This window comes from Chelonia mydas, chromosome 26, assembly GCF_015237465.2.
Source record: "Chelonia mydas isolate rCheMyd1 chromosome 26, rCheMyd1.pri.v2, whole genome shotgun sequence".
Classification (NCBI taxonomy): domain Eukaryota; kingdom Metazoa; phylum Chordata; order Testudines; family Cheloniidae; genus Chelonia; species Chelonia mydas.
In genome coordinates, this window is record NC_057859.1 from 6,219,419 (window position 1) to 6,242,633 (window position 23,215).

General features: G+C 48.3%; 1 protein-coding gene across 5 annotated transcripts in view; it reads right to left on the bottom strand.

Moving 5' to 3' along the window:
- Positions 1 to 23,215, bottom strand: part of PEBP4 (phosphatidylethanolamine binding protein 4) — a 210,658-nt gene that overhangs the window by 122,454 nt on the left and 64,989 nt on the right. The gene's annotated exons all lie outside the window — the stretch shown is intronic.

Genomic DNA, 23,215 nt, shown 5'->3' on the forward strand with positions numbered 1-23,215 from the left:
CTGCCTCTAACTCAGTGAAGCTTCAGTGCGGGTAATACAATCCCAGCATGGACCTCAGGTATGCACTCAGCTCGCTAGCCCACTCTGACCCCTGCACGGAGCTCTTTTCACTGCTATCACTACCTGCACTCGTTGGATTCAAGCTAGGTTGTGTAGGCTAGCCTGTGCGGAGCTTTTGCTGTGTAGATATACCCACTGTGGGAATTAATCACAGGTTAGGACAGAGTCTACCTCTTGCCATGTTGTGTCTGTCCTGAGGAATGTCAGCCTCCAAGGGCATCAGTCCAGGACTTTCATCAGCCCTGAATTCTCTCTCTCTCTCTGCCACCCCCCCGTAACAGTTATATTTGTGTATGATCCTCCGATTAAATGAGCTGTAAAAATGCGACATATCCTATTACTAAGTACTTCTCACTAAGCCGGGATTCCTTCTCCTGACATTTTATTCCTCGTGGCCTAAACTTCCTCCAAGAGCTCGCAGAGGAAGAATGGGCTTTTGTAATACGTCCAAATACAAGGCACCGGAGAGAATTTTCCCCAACCGTTCACTAACCACATCCTATAGCAGAGTAGCACAGAGAGACGTGCCGTGACACAAGGGGCTTTCCACACAGAGGCCTGCATTCCACTGGAAATGAGGGACAGGATATAGTCTAATCTCAGAGACAGACTCTCACAGCCCCTGCGCACTATCCTGCTGGGTCAGCTGTGCGAACAGTCTGGAGAGCAAGGGAAAAAAAGTCTCCCCGCTGACTAAACAAAACACTGACTGAATTAATTCAGCCGAGCACAGGAGCTTCCAGGGCGGAGCAGGCCGATGAGCTCTCTTAAGTCCAGTACACCTTGCGTCTGGCCATAAGCGATACTTCAAGAAGGCAAAATAGCTCCATAATGGGTTGCAAGTGGAAAAAGTGAACCTGTCTGACCCTTGCAGGTCATGACCCAAGGCTATGGTGACCAGATGTCCCGATTATATAGGGACAGTCCCGATTTTTGCGTCTTTTTCTTATATAAGCTCCTATTACCCCCCAACCCCGTCCCGATTTTTCACATTTGCTGTCTGGTCACCCTACCGGAGGAATGTGTTTTAATAACCCACCTCAGCACGTTAGCTGGTTTTGCTACAAATGCTATTGATGGCCATAAAATGACCCAGACCCTCTCAGTTATTTTGATCCATTTACATAAGCTTGGGGCTTGTGAAAGGTGCTGGACTGACAGTCCTGGAAGAGGAAGGCCTTTCTTTATCCAGAGAACAGGTGTACACTAGCAGTGGTGGTTCTTGCAATGTGGACACCTGACCGAACCTACAGGTGCCTCGTTGCCGGCTGCTGACAGATAGTAACAATAGTTTGGTCCTTGCCACCCTGGACTGGGTTTGAGGACCTCTGGATGCTGAGCTAGAAGTGCCTACAGAGCTGAGTGGACTTGGCAGGATACAGGGTTCCAGATGATCCTGCAAACACTTAGATCATTAAGGGACCTAATAAGGCTAATAAGACCTCAAGATGGATCCAGCAGCCTGCCAGCAATGCGGCGGGCTGGTGGCATCGATTCCCTAGCACACCTTGGGTCAAAATTTCCTACATTGGCTAAGAAATTTTGCCACGTGACTCCCACTGAAATGAAAGAGAGCTGTGTAGCTATATGCCCTTGTCACCTATGAAAGGCTCTTTGGGGGCAATTCTGTGTTTGTACCGGACCTCGCACAGGGAGGCTCTGCCCCATGGCTGGAGCTCCCAGGTGTTACCACAATACAAATGAACAGTGATATCATGGCACTTTAACCTCAGCAATCCCACTGGAGATAAATCACGATCCGCCCCCTTTCACAGATAGTGAACGTGCGTCTATGGGCTTTTCTACCAGCAGAGTTGTGCTGGTTTAATTTAAGGTGTGAACTTAAAGAGATTTAGCTAGAACAGTGCAAAAAACAAACAAAACAAAACTGTGTGGACACTTATTTCAGTTTATCTTGATAAATCTATTAGGACCAAGTTTAAGCTAAACTGAAATAAACCACTCAGACTGAAATATGGGTGTCCATACGGGTTTGTGCTGATTTTACTAATCTTGTTTCATCCAACTGGTGCAAGCTTGTGGGTAGACAAAAGCCACAAAGATCTTAAGAGATTGACCCAAAGAGGCCAGGTACACCTGCAATTCCCAGGACCAGACCAAGGTTCAAATGTGGGATTAAAATCTGGCAATTCCTGGTTCCGAGTTCTGTTTTCTAATTGCTAATCCATGACTCCCCATACTTAATGCTGCTCTGCACTAGTAGACACAGCCCAAAACATTGGTTGAAATATCACACAATGAAAATATTGGATGGCAACACTGAAACTGGAGTTTGGGGGGGAGGGTGGGGGGGAAAATATCCCAGGCTGCAAGTGTGAAGGAATTTGAGTTCTAACTTTAGGTGGGTACGTGGCTGAACGCTGTGTTTGTGAATCTCTTGCTTCGACTTCGGCGCCCAGCTGGTGGGAACAGAACGTGTAGTCATGGGACTGTCATCGTGTGCTGTCCAGGTTAACATGTAGCATTTCTATTACTATTAACAGACTTTCCGCTCCTCACTCCATCTGTTCTTCAAAATAATTGCAGTTGTACAGACCATGCCTTCGCTACAGGCAGGCTCTGGGGAGAGGATAGTGCTTTTATGCAAAAAAAAAAAAAAAAAACTGTTAAAAAATAACAGCAAACACGAGAATCAAGTGCGAGGGAAGTTAACAGCAGGCTCAGAATTCGGTACAGATTGTGGCCTATCAAGGCGGCATTGCACAGAGCCTTGGGCTGGTCAGGCTAGGCCATTCTGTGTGAGGGAAGAGGGATTGTATCAGTGCCAGGCATGCTGCATTCCCACTGGGGATTTGGATTCCCCCCCCCCCCCCAATCTGACGTAGCAGGACTGATTACTCTGAACCTGGATATGCCCTGAAGGTGGAGCGTGGGCGTGATCCTTCCCCTGCTCCCCAGCAAGATACAGTTAGTTCACACTGACGTCAGGGGGCAGTGTGGTACCCAGCCCTAGATCAACACAGAGTTAAGGCCTGATTCTTAGTTACTGTCTCTCTCTGCTTGGGGCAGGGATGGAAGCAGCAGTGTGGGGGCACTTTAAGTCACTTTTGTTCTCCTCCTATCCTGGGGCTGCTCTATCTTACGCTCTGCTTGTCATGCACACTCCAGCCTGGACTCAGGCGGTACTCCCTACCGTCGGGGCTGGGAGCAGGACTCTTACATCAGCTCTGTGGCTGCTGGGCCCACCCGGAGGAGGGGGATTGTCAGGGGGATGTTTCTACCTTCTAAGACCCCTTTACACCGCCAAAGGAACCCTCCACGTGCATGCCATGTGCATCATACAGGAGCCATGGCAAAGCAATTAGCAGCAAAAGGAGAACTACAAACGACTTGGCTCAGCTTGGAGCAGAACGATGGATGCGTCTCTCGGGTTCAGTCAACCCCCCTGAGCTGTGCTTTGGGGTCATTGCTCTCACATGTTATAGTGACTTGCTGCTTTTGGCTGGACCAGAAACACTGCAAAAACGGTCTCTGTGATGGTATTCCAGCTCTTCCGTTCCAGAGGCCCAGGACACCCCAGCGCCTGCTGAGGACTGCGGGGTGTGGAGTTCCTCAGGGAAGCCTGAAAATGCCAGAGGTTTGTTCGAAGCCTGAGCAAAAGATTCCCTCAGCCAGGAGGCAAAGGCATTCCCAAAAGGCATCCTAATAGAAACAATCCCACACCTTCCAGCCAAAGATAGAAAAGCCTGTCACAGACATGCAGAAATCTTCTCAGTGGGTATTATCATCTCCCATGCAACAGAGAGGGAAACCAGCTTGCCTCTCAACAAAGCAGGGGGTCGTTAGATTACAGCATCTTCCGTAGCTGGTAACAGAAAGCAAGAATCCTGACTTCCTGGCTCTGGTCACTGGACCCCCAGAACCTAGGAGTCCTGCCTTACAGGCAGCCGTTGTAATCATTGCATGCTTGCTCCTGAGATTGCACCAGGCCAGATTTTTAAACCCGTCCTAGTTTCGCTCTAGAAGTGACATCGTTGCATGCCGAGAACCAGCAAAGGGGGCGCTGGCATTTTAGACTGCCAGCCTGCAAATGACACAGGAGCCCTGATGCTGGTGAATTATTGTTTTTTTAAACCCTCCTTTGACACGGGCTAACAGCATTAGCTCCTGTCAAGACTCCAGAGAGGGAATCAGCCCAGAGTGAGGCTGGAGCTGCTCAGCTTTCTGGGCATGAATCAGTCCAAGAGATTAATGGAGGGGAAGGGACTCGGTTTAAATCAGAAAACTCCTCAATCCTTTCGCTTCTCAAGAGGAACGTACGTTGTTTTTGCAGACAACGAAGGGAGAACGAGGAGAAGGGAAAGCCATTTCCTAGCGACTATCCCAAATTCTTTAATTTTTTTTGTATAACTACCTCAGCTTTCCATAGTTTCTCTCCCTTGCCTTTTCAGCAGTAACGAGCCCAAAGAGCCAACGGCCTCAGACCTGCAAACTGCCTGCTTGGCCAAGACTCTCAGGCTCTATTCCCTGCTCTGCCACTGGTTTGCTGTGTGTGGTCTTGGGGCTGAGGATATATTGCGTCTGTGCTGGCGGGAAGGGGTGCCGAGGAAATCCCTGGAGACATTCCAGACAGAATTCCTTGAGGGTAGCCCGTGCTGGAGTGGAAGTGGCACTGTCCTTTTACAAGGTGCACCATCTATTCCCATTGGGTTTATCCAACCCCATCTTCTGCGATGGTCCTTTGTGGGTATTTATGGACATCCCTAGACTAATGGCGTGACTCTGCCATGGTCACTCAGGAAGTCAGTGGCAAGAATTGAAAGGAGTCCTAGACTAGTACCTTAACCTCCAGGTCAGCCTTCTTCTCTATCCCATGTGGTCCTGTGATTGCAGGGGATGGACACTGGACACTGATTGTCAAACCACGGGCATTCCTTGCACCCTTTACCTACAGTTCTGCATACCCACAAAGGCCCAACCCCTCCGAGACTGCTCCGTGACTCAGTTTCCCTAGCTGTCAAATAGGGAAAACAAACTATGACGGGGGAGGGGGAAAGAGTTAATTAGTTACCGTCTGTTGAGTGCTTTGATGATGGAAGGTCTAAGCGTCACGTTTTAGCTGCTAATTGCAGCTGGGTGGAAGCGGCACTGCATATATATAATTATATTTTTTTAAAAGCATGAGCTGTTCAGATTAGCCATCGTTTTGCAAACTTGCTCCGAGCGAGCAAGGACTTTGTAAGAACCAGAGACAGCATGGCAGGCAGGGAGGACTGGGGTGGGGTTGGGGGGGGATTAACGTACTGAGGATACACTGCTGAATAGATCCAGGGGAGACAGGGCAGCACAGGAATTAAAGATTTATCCAAATGAAAGCAAACAGGGTGTTAAGCAACACACATGTAGAGCTAGTGGTTTCCAAGGTAACAAGTGCACCATGGAACTGCCACATATGCACCGCCTAGTGCATCTCTGCTGGCAACTGAACGATGCAAAGGAATGAGTCAGGACCTACGCTTGCAAAACACCGGTGGGTTTAGGGTGACCAGACAGCAACTGTGAAAAATCGGGACAGGGGGTGGGGGGTAATAGGAGCCTCTACAAGAAAAAGACCCCAAAATTGCGACTGTCCCTATAAAATTGGGACATCTGGTCACCCTAGGCGGGTTTGACTCCCCAAAGAAGGATAGATTAAACAGACTGACCCCAGATTGCAGTCTGAATGCTGGAGCAATTAAATAAATATACATGGTGCCATCTGTAAGAGCTGTGAATTGTGACACATGCAATAGGGGTGGGGGGAGTTGTTCTGGAAAGAAGCGATGAACACAGAATATTTGGGGAGGGGTGAGAGGTGTGCCTGGGCTAGAGCATCAAGAACTGCTCAGGGTGAAACCCAGTCGTATTCACAACTCACACGGGTCCAGCCACTGAGGTTAACAGACCTCTGAAGTAAATCTGAGCCATTTTAGAAAAAACGCGCAAAACTCAAAGTTTACCCGTCTTTGCTGCAAAACCCGGCAGGGCTCAGTGCAGCAGGCCTAGCTTCACTTTGAAACGGTGGGTCCGTTTGTCCCTCAAATTTAAGAGCAAGACTCAGGTGGGGAGAACCCATGGATCAACCACTCCCTCCCATCTCCCCCAGATACTTTGAAGAAACCCTGCAAAGCAGAACAGACGGGTTTCACGCAGTTCCAGTCTACACCTTGTGCCCATCAAAGAGCAATAACTACCCTTTGCCGACATCGGGTACTTGCAACTTCTCGATCACGTTCCGGTCCTACCCCCCTGTCAAAAGACTAAACTTCTACCCAGGCATTTGCCTCCAGTGACAGCAACAGTAACTTACGCTTATAACGAGCGATCTCATCCCAGTAATCGAGCACTTTCCCTCAGAGTTTTGCCAACCTCGAAGAGTGTGAAAAGCAACTGTTTATAGTACTTAGATGGCCCCATTACTAGAGTATCTGAGCAGCTCACAACTGTTAATGCACCTATCCTCCCAACACACCTCTACGGTATTATCCCCATTTTACAGCTGTGGAATTGAGGCACAGAGAGATTAAAGGGTTGGCCTAGATCACACAAGAAGTCAGCGGTGGGTTGCCCAAGTTCCAGACTAGCACTCTAAGCATGTGTCCATTGCGTGGTTCCATGATCGTCATCGCGCTGGATACATCTGCCCTGCAATCGGGGATGTGACTGCAGCACGGGTAGACATACCTGAGCTAGCTGGGATCAAGCTAGCTCAAATAATAATAGCTGTGAAGCTGCAGCAGCACGGGCTGTGCAATCCTATCCAGGAGCCGAGCTACGTATGAGAGCATCTAAGCTCGTGCTACTGCATCTTCACTGGTATTGTGACTTGAGCAAGCTAGATCAAAGCTAGCTTGGGTATGTCTACCCATGCTGCAGTCACACCACTGACTGGAGTGTAGACACATACTAAATGACCCTCAATTCAAGTTTGTCCAAAAAATATTTCCTTCTGGATGCCAGTGCTGGAAACTCAGCCTGATATCTGAGAATCAAGCTGGGTTCTTTCTGGCTCATCCCTGGTAATAAAGATTCTATAATAGGCACATAGTGAGCCATTCCGTTGCTCGTGCATGACCAAGAATGAATTCCAGCTTCCTCTTCTGTGGCTAACAGGAGGGAAATGCAGTAAAAAGAATCACTTGCAGCTAAATAAGCCAGTGTGACTCTGAACACACATAAGGAGCAGAACTGACGGGATTTTTGTAGTCACTTTTTTTAAACCATAGCCTCACCTCAAGTTTCAGGTCCGTATTATTAACCCAATTTAACAGAAGATAAACAAAGGTGGAACGTCCTGCCTAAGGGGCCAAGTGGCAGAATCTGTGAATTTGACCCAGCCATCCCAGCTCGGTCTCTTTTGCTCTAACCACTACACCACACTCCCCAACCCCTCCCTGCACTATACAATGCTTAATGGAGACTTCACTGATTTTATAGGAGACTGGAATTCCAACACAATCTGGAGTGCTGATGAACCATTTGCTAGCCAGTCTACAATATTTGTGCATGCTCTCCCTCCTCTCCCGAGGGGCTAGGCAGAGCTAAGCCAGCCAAATATTTATGCAACCTAATGTTCTAATAATAATGGATTAATCCAGGATCATTAAAGTCAGACTCTAAATCTGTTAGAAGGTCTATTCCCAGACTGAGCCTTTACGTGCTTTAGGAAAAGGCTTTATTTGCTGTCAAAAGAGAATGGCTTCTTTCTGCGGAGCAGGCTAGACCATTACGTTTCTTCTGATAAAACAGCAAGTGCTACATTAAACTGGTAATGTTACTAAAGAAGAGATGGGGTGGGATCTGAGTTACTACAGAGAATTCTTTCCTGGGTATCTGGCTGGTGAATCTTGCCCACATGCTCAGGGTTCAGCTGATGGCCATATTTGGGGTCGAAGGAATTTTCCTCCAGGGCAGATTGGAAGAGGCCCTGGAGGTTTTTCACCTTCCTCTGTAGCATGGGGCACGGGTCACTTGCTGGAGGATTCTCTGCTCCTTGAAGTCTTTAAACCACAATTTGAGGACTTCAATAGCTCAGACACAGGTGAGAGGTTTATCACAGGAGTGGGTGGGTGAGATTCTGTGGCCTGCATTGTGCAGGAGATCAGACTAGATGATCATAATGGTCCCTTCTGACCTTAATATCTATGAATCATAGCATTCAAGTAAGGGGTCTGTCCTGCCCTCAGTGCAGATCTGTAAGACCTATTAATCCTAATGCAGGATGAATATGTATATGCAACATGGAGAAACCACCAAAACATGCATGCCCAACTCCCATAAACCGTTAGTGGGAGACATACGGTGTGGGGGACATCACCCACTCTGTTTCGTTAAGGGTTTGTGTGTGCGTTTTAAACAGCCATTATTCCTTCATATAAAGCCATACCATAAGGACATTCTGGGCTTACTCAAAACGATTATCCATGGACACAGGCTATGAAATCACTTTATAACCTGCAAGTCCACAGGATAAGGGTGGCTGGATTGGGGCAACGGGGGAAAAGAATGTTGATTCCACACGGATCATAATAAGTTAGGGCCAGATTTTGATCTGAGTTACACCAGGGTAAATCCGGAGCAAAGACAGTGAAGTCAGCGCAGTTATACCAGTGCAATCAAGATCAGAATCCGCCTCTTTTAGTCTTTTCCTGGCAGAGTCTATAAAAGGTGAAGTCGGCCTATGTAACATCATACTTAAAACCACAGCAGCAGAGATGGAAAATAAGATTGTCTTGGGAAGCGAGGCTGCCTTCCTTCGCAACAGCGCTAAATTGTCTGCAATTGATGATGATGACGGCAAACATATTCTTTTCACATTTTTCCGGAAATAAAAAGTATATCTAAAAATCTGGAAGGGACAATTCTGCTCTCATTCCCCACGCCCTCACCTCTAACATACACAATGAGTAATTGGACAGTTTAGGCCCCGCTACAACAAGCCTGCTGGAGAGAAGTTAAATCCACTAAGTGGCAGCAAAAAGTTAAAACAAATCCCACCCCCTCCCCAACAACAGAGCACCATAACTGAGAGGGAGGCTGGGGCACCTGTTTCTTCAGCTGAGACACATTTTTACTGAGATTCAGAGAATTCACCCCCGAACCCTTCCACTTGATTGTCATTTGCCCAAAGTCCTGAGGAAATGGATTTGGGAACAGTTAATTACTGAGGACACTACCTTGTCCCCCCGGTTTCTGCTCGATCACAGGACAACACTCAGAATGAAGTGGGTGTGCCCGCTTGGAAGCAAGGAAGCCGCTGTACTAACTGGCTGCGTTTTAGAGACCCTGTGTGAGAGGAGGCGGCAGGAGGCGAGCAGTCCCTGTGACAGCGCCCAGCCTTCCGACCCAATCTCTGTCACACGAGAGGACATGTCGATTGGGGACAGTCGACATTTTCTGACAAATATTTTGATGCAAAATGGCACCTCAGTCACAAATTATTTTCAGAGTCCTGCCTAAAAGGGATCGTGCTGGGTGACATTTGAAAACAATAAGAGCATTGTTCCCTGGCCACAAGCTAAGGGGTCAGCTAGGCATTGTAGCCTCTTGTGGGCCCCGCCCAATTTCCCATTGCCTCATGCCGGCTGCAGTGGTTCACACCAGGGCAGTGAGAGTGTTCAGTGCTGCTGCCAGAGGGCGCGAGTGCTGATTGGGTAGCGTTTGCACAGGTACAAGGCAGCGGAGGCTCCAGCATGCTCTTAGTCCTGGTGCATGCTTGGGAATAGCCACGGCCAGCAGTTAGTGTAGCTGCACCCCGTCAACCCTTCAGTATAGACAACGACTTGAAGGGTTGAGCAGGGGCTGACGCCCCCAGTTAGCTCAATCGCTACAACACTGGCTTGCCCTGGGCTACCCTTAAAACTCAGGTCAACATAGTTACAGTGACAACGAGGAGTCTAGTGGCACCTTAAAGACTAACGGGTTTATTTGGGCATAAGCTTTCGTGGGTAAAAACCCCACTTCTTCAGAGGCAAGAAGAATGCATCTGAAGAAGTGGGTTTTTTACCCACGAAAGCCTGTGCCCAAATAAACCTGTGAGTCTTTAAGGTGGCACCGGACTCCTCGTTGTTTTTGTGGACACAGACTAACACGGCTACCCCTCTGATAGTTACAGTGCTCAGGGGTTTGAAAAACCCACACCCTGGAGTGCCATTGCTATGCCAACCTAACCCTGGGGTAAATGTAGCTAGGTCAGTGGAATAATGCTTCCATCCACCTAGTTGCCATCGCTTTGGGGCGCGGGGTTCCTACAGCAACGAAGAAACCCCTTCTGTCTCTGTACAGCTGCACTATACCGGGGGGTGTAACCCTGGTGCTGTTGTGCCGGAGCGTAGGCGTGGCCTGACAGCTCTGCCTGTTGGAACAGCTGGCCTTTGAGGTCAACACCGCAGAAGCTACAAGAATTGCTGGTCGCCGGCTGCTACGTCAGGGCCATTCCTGAGTGCGGGCAAGGCGCATCTGTATGTTATATTCCTTCCCCCCCCCCCCCCCCGACAACCTGTTGCTCCAGTGACTGGTCACAGTCAACCTACTAAATCTGACTTCTCAATGCACAGCCCTGCTTGACTCACCAATGGAAGGAACTCCCATGGGAGCCTTCAGTGCTAATGGGGCCAGCCCAATGGCTGTGTGCGGGGTTACAGTGGGGTATAGAGGTTCGCATCTCAAGGGCTGAGCCTTTTTAGATTGCAGGCTTTTTGAGGCAGGGGCCACCTGCTCATCTGTGTTTTGTACCGCACCAAGCACAATGGGGGCCCCATGCTTGGCTGGTCCTTAGGCACGACTGTAATAGACCCAACCAAGCACTATTTCTCCTAGAATGCATAGTGCAGGCATCACAGGGGCTGTATAGGAGGCCTCTGGCGGAGAGGCCGTGGTGTTGGGAAAGAGGTCTGAGGAAGATGTAACCAGAGGAACCACCTGCTAGAAGCCCAGCCAAGTGGCCTGTTCAGAACAAACCCCTCAGTGAAGGTGGAGGGGAAAGGTTAATGAGGGAAAGAACTGCCATTCTGAAGGACCAGAGTGAGCCTGGATCCACGCCTGGCTATGGGCTCATCTTCTGGGTCCAAGGAGGCTGGACCACAGTGGAAACAGTTGGCAGGAGCAGGGAGGCCCAGACACTACTACAATGGAGGCTAGGCAAGGACCTGGAGAGAAGGGCTGGGGTGAAAGGGTGTATTTGAGACAGTCCGAGTGAGTCCCGTCAACATTCTACAGCAGGCCCGTGACGGGCTGCTTCCTTCCCGAAAGCCTCGTTTTCTAATGTCAGTGCCCCAAGGAGGAGTCCAAATCCTGCCACATTAGGATACCGAAAACACAGGAACCGCTGGACTGGAGAAAAGCTGTGAGCTGATCAGACCAATTAGGACTTCAGAGGAAGGAGCAGGAAAGCTCCTAATCTCTAGTAAGCAACTGTCTTAAGCCCTGAAGCACGAGGTTTACAATCTCTTCCAAAATACATTCGTATTAACCATTCTCATTCTGGATATTCTGCTTATCCAAACCCTGTCTGAATCTTGCTGAGGTTTTTGGCCTCAACAGGATCCTGTGGCAACGAGTTCCATAGTGTTGTTATCCACTGAGTGAAAAAGTATTTCCTTTTCGTGGTTTTTCGGGTCTCGCCTCTTAATTTTCCCCGATTCTCCTCTTGTCGTTGTGTTCTGGAAAACCTGCACGTGCATCCCGGGGCCAGCCTGAGCCTGCAGGGCCGAGACGGAGTTCAATGTTATTCATGCAACCACCAGAAGAGTCGGTTCCTGCTCCTGTTGTGCAAGGTGGCAGCAGTGTCACTCCAGTTTAAGCAAGAAGAGCTCAGCCTTGGATGAGGGTCTCAGAAGGAGGGTTCGAGGTCAGGGAGCAAAGCAGCTTGAGGTTTTTAACTGGTATTCTTTATTAGGCGACAAATATGTGCCCCGTCCTCTACAGTGGCAGGTCTGGCTCCCTTCTGATAGAGAGAGGCTGCAGACACAACCTCGGAGGGTGTGTCTACACTGCACCTGGGAGTGAGCTTCCCAGCCCCAGGCCACAGACTTGTGCTAGCAGGGCTAGTGTGCTAGAAGGAGTATGCAGCTGTTGCAGCTCGGGCTCTCAAGCCGGAGGGGCACGAGGCATGTACACAGTCTACACCCAAGAACAGCCCTTTTAGTGTGAGCCTGGCTAGCACATGTCTGCCGACCCAGGCGTGGTGTAGACATAGGTGCTGGAACTAGGGGTGCTGCCCCGGATTCCATTATATACAGGGTTTACAGTTTGATTCAATGGCTCTCCGCACCCCCACTCTACAAATTGTTCTAGCGCCCCTGGGCGTAGACACACTAAAAGACTGGCAAAGCTGGGAGGTGCAATTCCCAGCATGGGCACGTGCTCGCTCTGACCAGGCCAGAGCACTATGGTCACGGTGGCATGGACAGTGGCTTGGGCTAGCTGCCCAAGTACAGTCCTGTCAGAGGTCTGAGGTACGTACCCAGACAACTAGCCCGAGCTGTCAGCTCACTCAAAGCTAGCGTGCGTATGTCTTCCCCAGCTGGGAATTACCCCTCCCAGCTGCTGTGTAGACATAGCCTCCCTACTGAGATCATTGAGGGTATGGCCCGGCGAGTTCTCCCGGGAGGTGAGGTCATCACAAAGGAGAGTGGCTAGGCTAACCAGTCCAACCATCACCAGCCCGTACTTATGTGGTGAGGCTCCAGCCAAACCCTTCAGCACAGCGGGCCGGGAGTGAGACAATGGGCCTTTACCCTGCCGTGGAGCTCAGAGTGGAGGAGATGGAGGGGCAGGCCCGTGCTCCGCACTGGGGCTGGGAGTAGCCTAGAAACACGTTTTTATTCCTTTCTTTTCAAAAGGTGCAATTACACAGGAGAACAAAATATCCCCGCCTCACACCAGCTGGGGCTGACTGAGATCCACTCACTCCCAAGCTGGCCATAGGCCCCAGAGCCATCAGACCCTGTTTCCCACCCTGGTGCAGAGCCTGCCCCGGCAAGCTTTCCCTGCCAACTTTTACACGCCAAACGGCTGCATGAGAAAGCAGGGCCCTCTCCCCATCCGAGAGCTGCATGGTGGAAGCAATGAGGAGCCATTATTCGGAGCTGGGTATTGATGCCATGAACTCCTCCGGCGTGATGGGAGCCACGCGGCTGTGATAATTGCTGAACTCTGTTGCTACCAGACACCTCTGAAAAGCTAAAATGATTTTAAATGCCTAAACATTTTAAAACAAACCTTGGAACAATTCAGCTTCTACCTCCTCGCCTGATCTTGCTCTCTCTCTTCCCCCCCCCCCCTCGTTTTTACGGTTTCGAGAGCTGTTTTACGCCTCATTACCTGTACACTGTGAGTGATGTCTGTCGGTCCTGGAGCTGTAAATACTTTAAATCATGCTTCATTAAGAATATCTCTGGTGCTATTAAAGAGCTATAATAGACAACGAGTTAACAGATGATTAAATATGAACTCCATTTGTGTCAGTCACCAGCTCGCAGGAAGAGGCTTTAAGTTTTTTAAACTCACACTCATTATCTGCTGAAGTGCAGCTCGGGCGGGCGCTGGGTTTGTGAGAGGCAGTTGAGGAAAGCGTGCTCTCCTGGCGTTGTGGAGGGGTTGCTTAAATTAGAGTGCAGCTTGAAGAATCGCTTTCCCCACCCGTCACTTTAGTGCCTTCCTGCAGGATACCCACCCTCTGCTCTCGAGTTTGAAGGGAGCAGCTTGCTTTCTCCGTCTCTGGGATTTGTTATTCGGAGCTGACAATGCTGACAGCCCTGTTTCCATGCATACAGTCAAATACCACTTTGAGACACATGCAACAGATCAATCTTTAATGTCTGGTAGCCGGAGATAAATAAAGAGGAATGGGGGGGAAAGAGAGGAGAGAAAACACGTCAGGATACTGACTGCCTTACACAGAGCAGGACAGGGAGAGGATGTGAGCAACCCACAGCATCACTCCCCCAGGTAGCCTGTGAAGGCCAAGACTCCAAAAAGCAGGAGGAAAAACAAAGGGGCCAGCGAAAATCACAAGGATGCAAAGCTAGGTGCCTTTTTTCATGGTTTTGACATTTCTATTTTTTTTTTTTCTTTTTTTGCCCCATTCGAAACAACTTGCAATTGTCATGAATTCACAAAACGTTTGGGTTGAACTGAATCTGCATATTTTGTAAAAAATGAAAAAAAGTTTGGCTGAAAAATGTCGCCCCGTTCTAGTCCTGAGTTCTACTCTTTGCTCCGCTATCAATTCGCTGTTGGTGAAAGTCGCTGCTGTGCAGCTAAGAGTACAGAGGAAAGTGCGGCAGGCCTCAAGAGCTAGTTATACCCCTGCTACATCCCCGGCCCTGTGCTTTATGCCTGTACTATTTGTGGCCAGGACTCTTGCTCAAGAACTGGACTTGTTAGCCACTCACCCTGCTGCAGTCTGGCACACAGCAACTGAAATGCTTTGGTGCTTACCCCATTGTCTTTCAAGGCGGATGGTTGCTACCCCTAGCAGCCAGCCCGCATAAGACCTATACACCACTTACCTGTCAGATGAAGCTGTCAGAATAGACCTTAACTAGGGCACGTGACCTTTGTCTCCATGTTCCATTTGTATCAAAATCAAAGCAATTACTGGTTTAAACTGATTTACATGGCCCTTTGCACAGGGGTGAAGTTTATCCTGCATGGTTTTTGCAAGGCACGCCACCTTTCTGTGCCTCAGTTTCTCCCCCTGTAAAATGGTGAGGATGATAAATACTCCATATCTCACAGGAGTGATAGGGGAACAAATTAATATTTCTATAGGTTTTTCTATGGGTGAGATGCAACACAAGTTCTTATTTCTTATTACTGAGAAAACACCTTTAGCCCAAACTAGATACATGTGCATTTCTGTCTATCACGTGAAATGCCCTGCTTTCTGTCCCAGCTCACTGCTGCATGAGTACCCAAGAGAGACCCTTAGCAAAGCTGCGCTACTCATGTGGACCATGAAGAACTTCAACAGAAAGAGGATGTCCTTCCTTGCCCTGTGCAAACCAGAGGAAGAATCTTTGCCCATTCCCAACGCTGCTTCACTGCGCACCTGCCTATTAGCGGGACCTCAGTGCTCAGAGCACAGAACGGCACAGGGAAGGCTGAAACATTGATCCCAAGGGGCAGCGTTAGCAGGGACAGTAATTGAATCTCAGCGCTTATATTCAGTCACATACCATTCTGTGATTAAGTTAACTGGAAATGCCATTTCCGTATTGTTCAAACTCTAAGTGGCGAAGCCCCCTTATCATTTACTACCGGTCCCCTCTGCTCTTTCTTTCTGACCTCGTCCACCCTGCTGTACTACAGGTCAGGCTGGATCAGCCTCTTGGGTCAGGGAAAGAAATTAATCCTGGCTCCCCTTGGGAATGCAGCCGCACGGCTCATCCACAAAAGATTACATGTGCTAGAAGAGACTGGAGAACTATCTGTCCATAGCTAGTTACTGAGCTCCTAAAAGCATTTAGACACTTGCTGGAACAGACCTTCTCTGCCAACTCCATCACTGGGGACTGAATGCCAGTTCAAGACTTCACTTCCCTAGCCCTTTACCTTTGGCTGTTTACCCTCAGAATTCAGGTTTCAGAGTAACAGCCGTGTTAGTCTGTATTCGTAAAAAGAAAAGGAGTACTTGTGGCACCTTAGAGACTAACCAATTTATTTGAGCATGAGCTTTCAATGTCTTTCTGCAAATATCCCAAAAAATAGAGTAGAATTCCCCAAGTCCCACCCTCACCCGGACACCAGTGGATCTAAACCAAGAAATTGCTTTGGCAAAAACAGTCCAGGGCAGATAAGAAATAACCCCTTCCCATCACAGAAATGAATCTTGCCTGGAATAGGAGTGAAAGGGGAACAGCTCAGAACTTCCCTCCCCAATAAATTAAGAAAATAAACCAGCAGGCCCACTTCTATGGGGTTTCCCATTTGTCAACAAATGGATTTTTGATTTCCAATCTGAAATATGATTTCCAACATCTAATTTGTTTGAATGGGGCCCTTTCTGCAGCAGAAGGGAGATATGAAGCTTACAGTTTCTACAGTGGCTGGAGATACCAAGTCCAAGCTGAAACAATAAATGTTACAAGTCAGAATTTATTGCACCCAGCCTACATGATCGATCCATTCTCCTGAAATGATCAGGGCCTTAGCCCTTTAAAAAAAAAAAAAAAAGGTCTTTGAAAGTCTTTAATAATATTTTAAATTTGCAAAGTGATAAAATGTCGATGTTAACGTGTTAATTTCTACTCTGCCTTGTTGCTTTGAAATCTGTGAAAAATGCAAAGCTTAAATGAGTCCTGTGAAAAGGAACAGTGCATCATTAACACAGCCAGATCCATATCACAGACTGCAGCAATTACCATCCAGTGAAACACTGCAAGCTGTGAAGAGCTTTCATTACCAGAGGTTTTACAGGTCATTCACCTTTGTCCAATCTTACGCTAAAACAAGCATTTTCTGCACCATGGATTCCAGCTTCATTTAAATCAGTAATTGCTTTGATTTCGGTACGTATGGAACATGGAGACTTCATGACTAAGAATTCTATTAGTCAATAAGTTTGCTACTTTTATGAACCATTAGTCATCTTGCCTCAATTCTTTCCCACACTGAGTTGTGGACTGAGAACTTGATTTTCATGTCCAGTGAAATCTACCTTAAAGACCACCTGTTTGGTGCAATTATGCTTTCCTGGGTCACAAAGGTGGGATTCAATCAGCAGGTTACACTGTGGAATGCTATTTCTGGCTCAGTCACATCATTCTTTGTCATCTAGAAACTGATGAAAATAAGCTTCTTATTTAAAAAACAAATGCAAATAGGGGTTGGTTGCTTTTTTTTTCAAATCAGAGTTGAACACATCTGGACTCTGCTTTTGAACACAGGGGTACTCAAACTTTAATCACCTGGAACCCGCACATTACTTATTTTTCTTTCCGGTAATCCCGTGAAATCCCAGAATCCTTTGTGGCATTTCAGACTTTTTTTTTTAAATACTCAAAGAAAACATGTGTGTTCCAAAAGGCAGCAATATGTGAGGTTAGTGTGATCAAGCTCATTGTGCTATAAATACTTACATTAGTGGCATATACATTTGAAAATATCTCAATTAAGAAATATAATTTGAACGTTCATATAGAACATGTCATGAAATGCACATTTCTTAATGCTGTATATTCCAGGATGAGTGCTATCAGAAACAAACAATAGTCTATTCTATTTTTATAGGTTCTTATACAGTCCTCGTCACTGTCACATCTGAGTGCCTTCCAGTAATGCATTCAGCACTGTGATTAATCTCTCTCATGTGTGGTTTATTCTCTCTCTCTCTCATCCTCTACTCAGGGGAGCATTTGAGGGTTTGCTTTGGTAGGGGTTGTGGTTTTTGAGATGTACAGCGAGGGGTGAAATTCATACTTGTGTGGAAGGCCATCCCATGGATTTGTGGTCCTGAGTGGGCCTCAGACTGCTGTCATTTATATTTACAATAGTGCCTGAGGCCAGGGCCCCATTGTGCTAGGTGCTGCCCAAAGAACAAGGAGACGGTCCCTGGCCAGATGAGCTTTTATTTTAAAAGGTGAGCCCAGAGTAACAGAGATGCAGCCATGAACAGTATGCCAGCTGCCTAATCAGTGCACAGGCCTCCAGCAGGCTCTCTGCACTGGGAGTGAATTTCACCTGGATGGAATTACTGCATCTATTTGTACATGAAAGGCTGTCTTCTCAATCTGAAGGGTGAGGAGCCGGTTTCAGTTCGGGAGAAAAAATGTATGCCCTCCTACAACCCTGAATAGCTCACAGACCCGCAAGGGAGTTAGGACACAAGATTAAGAATGGCTGTTTTAAACTGAAAACTAATCGTGGCCCAACTGCTATTTCAGGGTAACCCTGACAAGAAATCTAAATTTAGGCGTCGCACTGACGTGGGCGTGTCGACATCACCACCTCTTTTGGTAAAGACTGGGACCAGATCTTCAGATGGTATAAACAGTCAACTTCAACAGCGCGATGCCATAGGTTGAAGATCTGGTCTTGAGAATACAGCAGGAACTCAGGAGCCATGTCTGCACTGTGACATTTTTGAAAAAAAAGTTTCCCACCTGTTCAGCCCCACTTGGTGGTGCCACGTACCTCAGCACCAAGGCTGTGAACCCTGAGCAGCACAGGTGTCAGGTGCAGAGGGAAGAGGGCGATTTTGAATGGCACGTAGAGCCAATCAACGTTTTCTCAGGAAAGATTTTCATCATGTTTAGACAGGTGCTAGTGGGGAAAGATGGGGTGTCCCTGTTTTGTCATCTTGAATTGATGCTGTTGGCAGGACTTCCAGGAAGAGATGTCAAGAAGTGGAAGATGAGCGACCGCACTCAGTGGGGTAGGGACCGGGTGCGGAAAGGTAGATTTGGAAGTCACCGCTCTCGGTGGTTAACTGACGCCATATGCATCGGTTCCACAAGACTCTTAGATTTTTAAGCCTGAAGGGACCATTAGATCATCTAGTCTAGCCTGCATAACACAGGCCATAGACTTTCATCCAGCCACTCCGGTACTGAGCTCAACAAGTCGTGTCTGACTACTACATATCTTCCAGAAAGGCATCCCATCTTGATGTGACGACTTCAAGAGACTAAGAACCTACTGCTTCTCTGTGTAGGGTTTTCCAGTGAGCTTGACCCTTGCTTTTGGTCCGACTCTGAACCTTCACAGATTCAGCGTTCCCTGCCCTCCGCCCACCTCTACATTTGTCCATGTTTAGGCTGGAAGCTCCTCAGAGCAGGGACTACCTCCTCTTGACTGCCTAGAAAGGGCCTAGCACAGTGTAGGTGTTACCTCCAAACAAATACATCATAATAGATCGCCGCCAGGCACAGGTTTCAACGGCGCACTGGTGGAACGTGCCTGCGTAGCAGCTGGACCAACCGACATCAGGGAAGCAGTTAACATTCCAGCAGGGAACGTTCTCCAAGTGTTGTTTCTGTGGCATGAATCGGAATTCTTTTTACAGTGATTTGTCATGGATTGTAACTGCGTATTAACTGCAGTTACAGTACAAGTGTTCATTGACGCAATTACCATAAGTACGCGGTAAAGCCATTAGAGAAGATAACATGGGATCATTATTTATTTAAAGGTGTTGGTAGGGGAGGGGACATGCCCTGTGTGCCCAGTGCTTCGGTTAGACCACAGTGGGTTTCGTTTGACTTTTTAATGACTGTTTCAAAACCAAAACTCACATTATGGCAACAGGACTGAAAGAAGAGAGAAAAATTCATTCAGCATCTGTATGACTGTATGGCTGTAGCACCTGGGAGCCCTAGCCATGTACCCAGACCCCACCGTGCTAGGTGCTGTACAACACAGAAGAAAACGGACAAGCCCTATTTCAGCGTACAGTCTAAGTCACTTGATGGTTCAAGTGGAGGCTGCAAATATTCACAGAGCAAAAATGCTCAGGTTTGGGGAATAATCTTAACATGCTCTCCACGGTCAGCTCTCTGAGAATCCTCAGGGGATTCGGGAAAGGCTCCTTTCTGCCTTTGCTGGGTCTTTTTTTTTTTTTCCTTTTTTCTTTTAAGAGCGCTCTTTCCTGTTCATTTAGCGCCAGTGAAAGAAGCTGGCTGGACAGGCCTGGAGACTGATGTCCTTGATTCACTGAACAGATACAACCTGCAGTCTGCATGCGAGCTTCCCCACCCACTGCCCAGCAAGGTGCTGCAGCTCTGGAAAGAGCCCTGCCAGCGGCACACGCTCTGCCAACTGCAGCGCTGGTGTCCTCCTTATCAGCATAACATTTTTGAACATAACGTGCTTATTGACGAGACAACACTGGGCTTGGCGAGGTGGCCATCTGACTGCGGAGAACTGCACTGAGGCCATACTAATTTCTCACAGGGGTGAGCACAACTCCGACAGAGAGTAGCATCCCCGGCCACATTTAACATGCACAGGCTTTGGTGATGCACTTCCCCTGTTTGGTAGGAGCATCAGAGGGGCCCTTAACCCTTGAAATTCTCTGACCTCCTCCCCACCTACTTACCCAATGCATGTGTCTAACCATGATGTACAACGCATTGCAGGTTTTCTAGGGTGCCTAAACCTGACAGTTAGGGACCTGAGGGTATGTAGGGGAAAGGGGTACGGTGTAGTCATGAAGCATCTAGATTCAGCATCTTACAGCACAAGTTGAGATACTGTTGTCATTATATTATTATTTGTATTGCAATAGCACATAGGAGCCCCAATCATGGACCAGGGCTCTGCACAAACAGAACAAAGAGACAGTCCCTGCCCCACAGAGCTTACAGTGCATGTTAACAGCTTGGAAACCTACTAAAACTGCCCAGTTTGCTTGCAAAATACCACCCTAAGGGCTTGCTAGGCCTGTAGCTTTGAAGAGGGCGTTCTCTCCTCGGATGAAAAAATCTCACCAGAGAGGAGTGAAGGTGTGTGAAAGTCATCAGTTCTGCCCCTCTGCCCTTGTGGTGCAGGCTTAGAATAAGGCATTTTATTTGCTAATGAAGCCAGTGGGTGGGACATGGTGAATTCCAGCACATCGATAAACACGACCATCTAAAACCTGGCAATTCAGTTGAGCTGGAGCCATCTAAACAGATTCCCCGTGGTGTAAAAGAAAAGATGAATGCGAACACCCCAGGCCTGTGTGCGTGCTCTGATACAGAGCCAAACTTTGCCTTGTGCTGCTTGTCTCTAATTACAGTCTCCCTATTCCCCAGAGCGCTGACTCATTCGGAGTCGGGGGTCTCGCTTATACCCATGACAGCGACGGGCTGGTGGGTCAATGTTCAGATCGGTTTAAGGATCTGGATACTTGCACAGTTTGGGGCAGGCAAGAGTCTTAACCCATTATTGCTAGGCAAGAGTTTTGTGGTCTGTGGATGGACAGCGTGTGATAGGTTGAGTTTTTTCTTTAGCTCATGCTTGGGTGTTTTCAGAGACCTTTCCCCCTCAAAAGTCCTTCCGATTATGAGACCTGGTTCCAAGTGTCTGAGTTGTTTGTGAACGAGTGGTGGTTGGGAGAGAGGGGAGATAGACTCCGGGTCAAGGCTTATCTTCAACCTCTGGGATCATCCTGGGCATCATCAGACGATTCCGTGAGGGCACCAAAAGCTTGCAACCGGCCTTCCTCTCAGCAGCATCAACTCACTCTGGTGCAGAGCGGCTTTCCTCCTGGTCGCCACCCTTCCTGGGACAAATTCTCCCTTTTACGCTCATTTCCTCCAGGGGGCACAGGCTGCGCAGGTGTGCCCCTTTTGCACCAGCTGACCCCGGAAGAGCTCGTTAGCCTTTCCTTGATCGGGATAGGGATGTGTCCCATCCCACCGAGCAAGAGGACTGCAAGGCATCAGCAGTATCTTCCTAGCACTCAGCAACTGTATCTTTGCTGAAAATGGCAAATGAATCTTTCTTTAAATTACATAGTAACCCTGGGACAAGAAAGAATTTAAAGAGAGAGGCCTTTAAAGCGAAGACCCCGCAATTGGCCAAATATTGACCCTGGAGTTTGGAGGAATGTGTGATAAGGGAGTTTAGCTAATCGCACTGACTTCTCTTTATCATTTTCATTAGTGCAGATGGAGGCTGGTCCCTGACGGTAGCGCAGTTCAAACAAAAGCAGATGAGGGAAATACAGAGGAGACCTGCCATCTCTCTGCTCTCACAGACACCTGAGTAACAAGCAGCTCACTCTCCTCTTCATCAGCGTGACATTTGGGAGGCTAATCAGTGTCTTGCCAGAGAGAAACTCTCAAGTCAGATGAGATGCAGCAACAGGTAACATGGCGTTTTCCTATGAGAAGATGCAGAGAGATGGGCTCACAGAGGCCTTTCTCCTTGCACCTTATTAGAGAGGCCTGTGGTACACCACGAAGACTGATGGCTTCCAGCCATGCTCCAGCCTCTGACAATCTGTACAGCGGCTGGTCTGAAGGGCTTGCGTCTGGAGCTGCTGTGGTTCTTTTCCCAGCATGAAGGGAGCCTGAGTAATCCCGTCTGCGCAACTTTGTTGCTCTCGGCAAAGTTAGTGCCTGGGTTCTGCTCCCCCTTGTGCCAGTGTGATCCAGGAGGAACTCTGCACCATCGAGGGTGTTCTGCTGGTGTGGGAGAGAGAAAGCAGAGCCTAGGGCATACAGCTCCTTGGAGGCCGAGCCAGGACCTCCCCAGACCCATTTCACTTCGAGCACAGCTATGCAGGATCCGTGCACCCTGCACTTGTTCCTTCCTGCAGGACTTCTGTGCCACATTCACTCGGGTACACACTCTTACAACTGCCCGTGGATGTGTACCTCCCCTGGCAACTGAAGAATCAAGCTGCATCCTTTCTGATTCTTCCAGCAGCATCCCCTCTGCCACGTATGGATTCAGAACTCAACAGGTAAGCCTGCTGACGGCCCAAGCAGCAGACCGGTATTTCCACGGGCTCTGCGGGTCAATGCTGGCTTTGCAGTAAATTCCATGCTGCCTGGAAGATCCAAACTGATCAGACATTGGTGGCCCTGAGCTCCCACGTTTACAGTTGTGTATCTGACTAAAACTACACTTTGCATCTCTTCCCTTGCCAGTGAGCAGTAAATGTCTTGGCAAGGGAGTTATTTGACTATCAGTTATCGACTTGATGTTACTAAATCATTCCTCCTGTGAGGGCAAAGGACAGTCTTGCGGCAAAAACAGAGGGCTGACAATCAGTACACGTGGAGGAGGCTATCCTTGACTCTGCTATAAAGTCACTTGGTGCCTTTGAGACCCCACTAAGGCTCAGATTTTCAGAGTGGGGGCTAATTTGTGGTTCCTCAATTTTGGGGCATTTTAACATTAGACAAGGGCCTTATTTGCAGAAGTGCTGAGCACTTGCAATTCCAACTGAAGTGAATGGGAACTGCAGACAATCTGCACCTATGAAACTCAAGCCCTAAGGCCCAGATCCACTAAGGGACTTATTTAGGCTCCTAACTTCAGCTGAAATCAATTGTGGATCTGGGCCTTCGTAGCTATAGTTGGCCATCCAAAAACTCAGCCTTAATTGAGGTTCTAACACCTGCTAACAGGGTGGGTCAGCAGAAGGGCACTGGTCCCTTGTTCCAGGGGATCCAGTGAGCCATTCATTGCGAAAGAAACACCTGCCCTCCATTCTGGA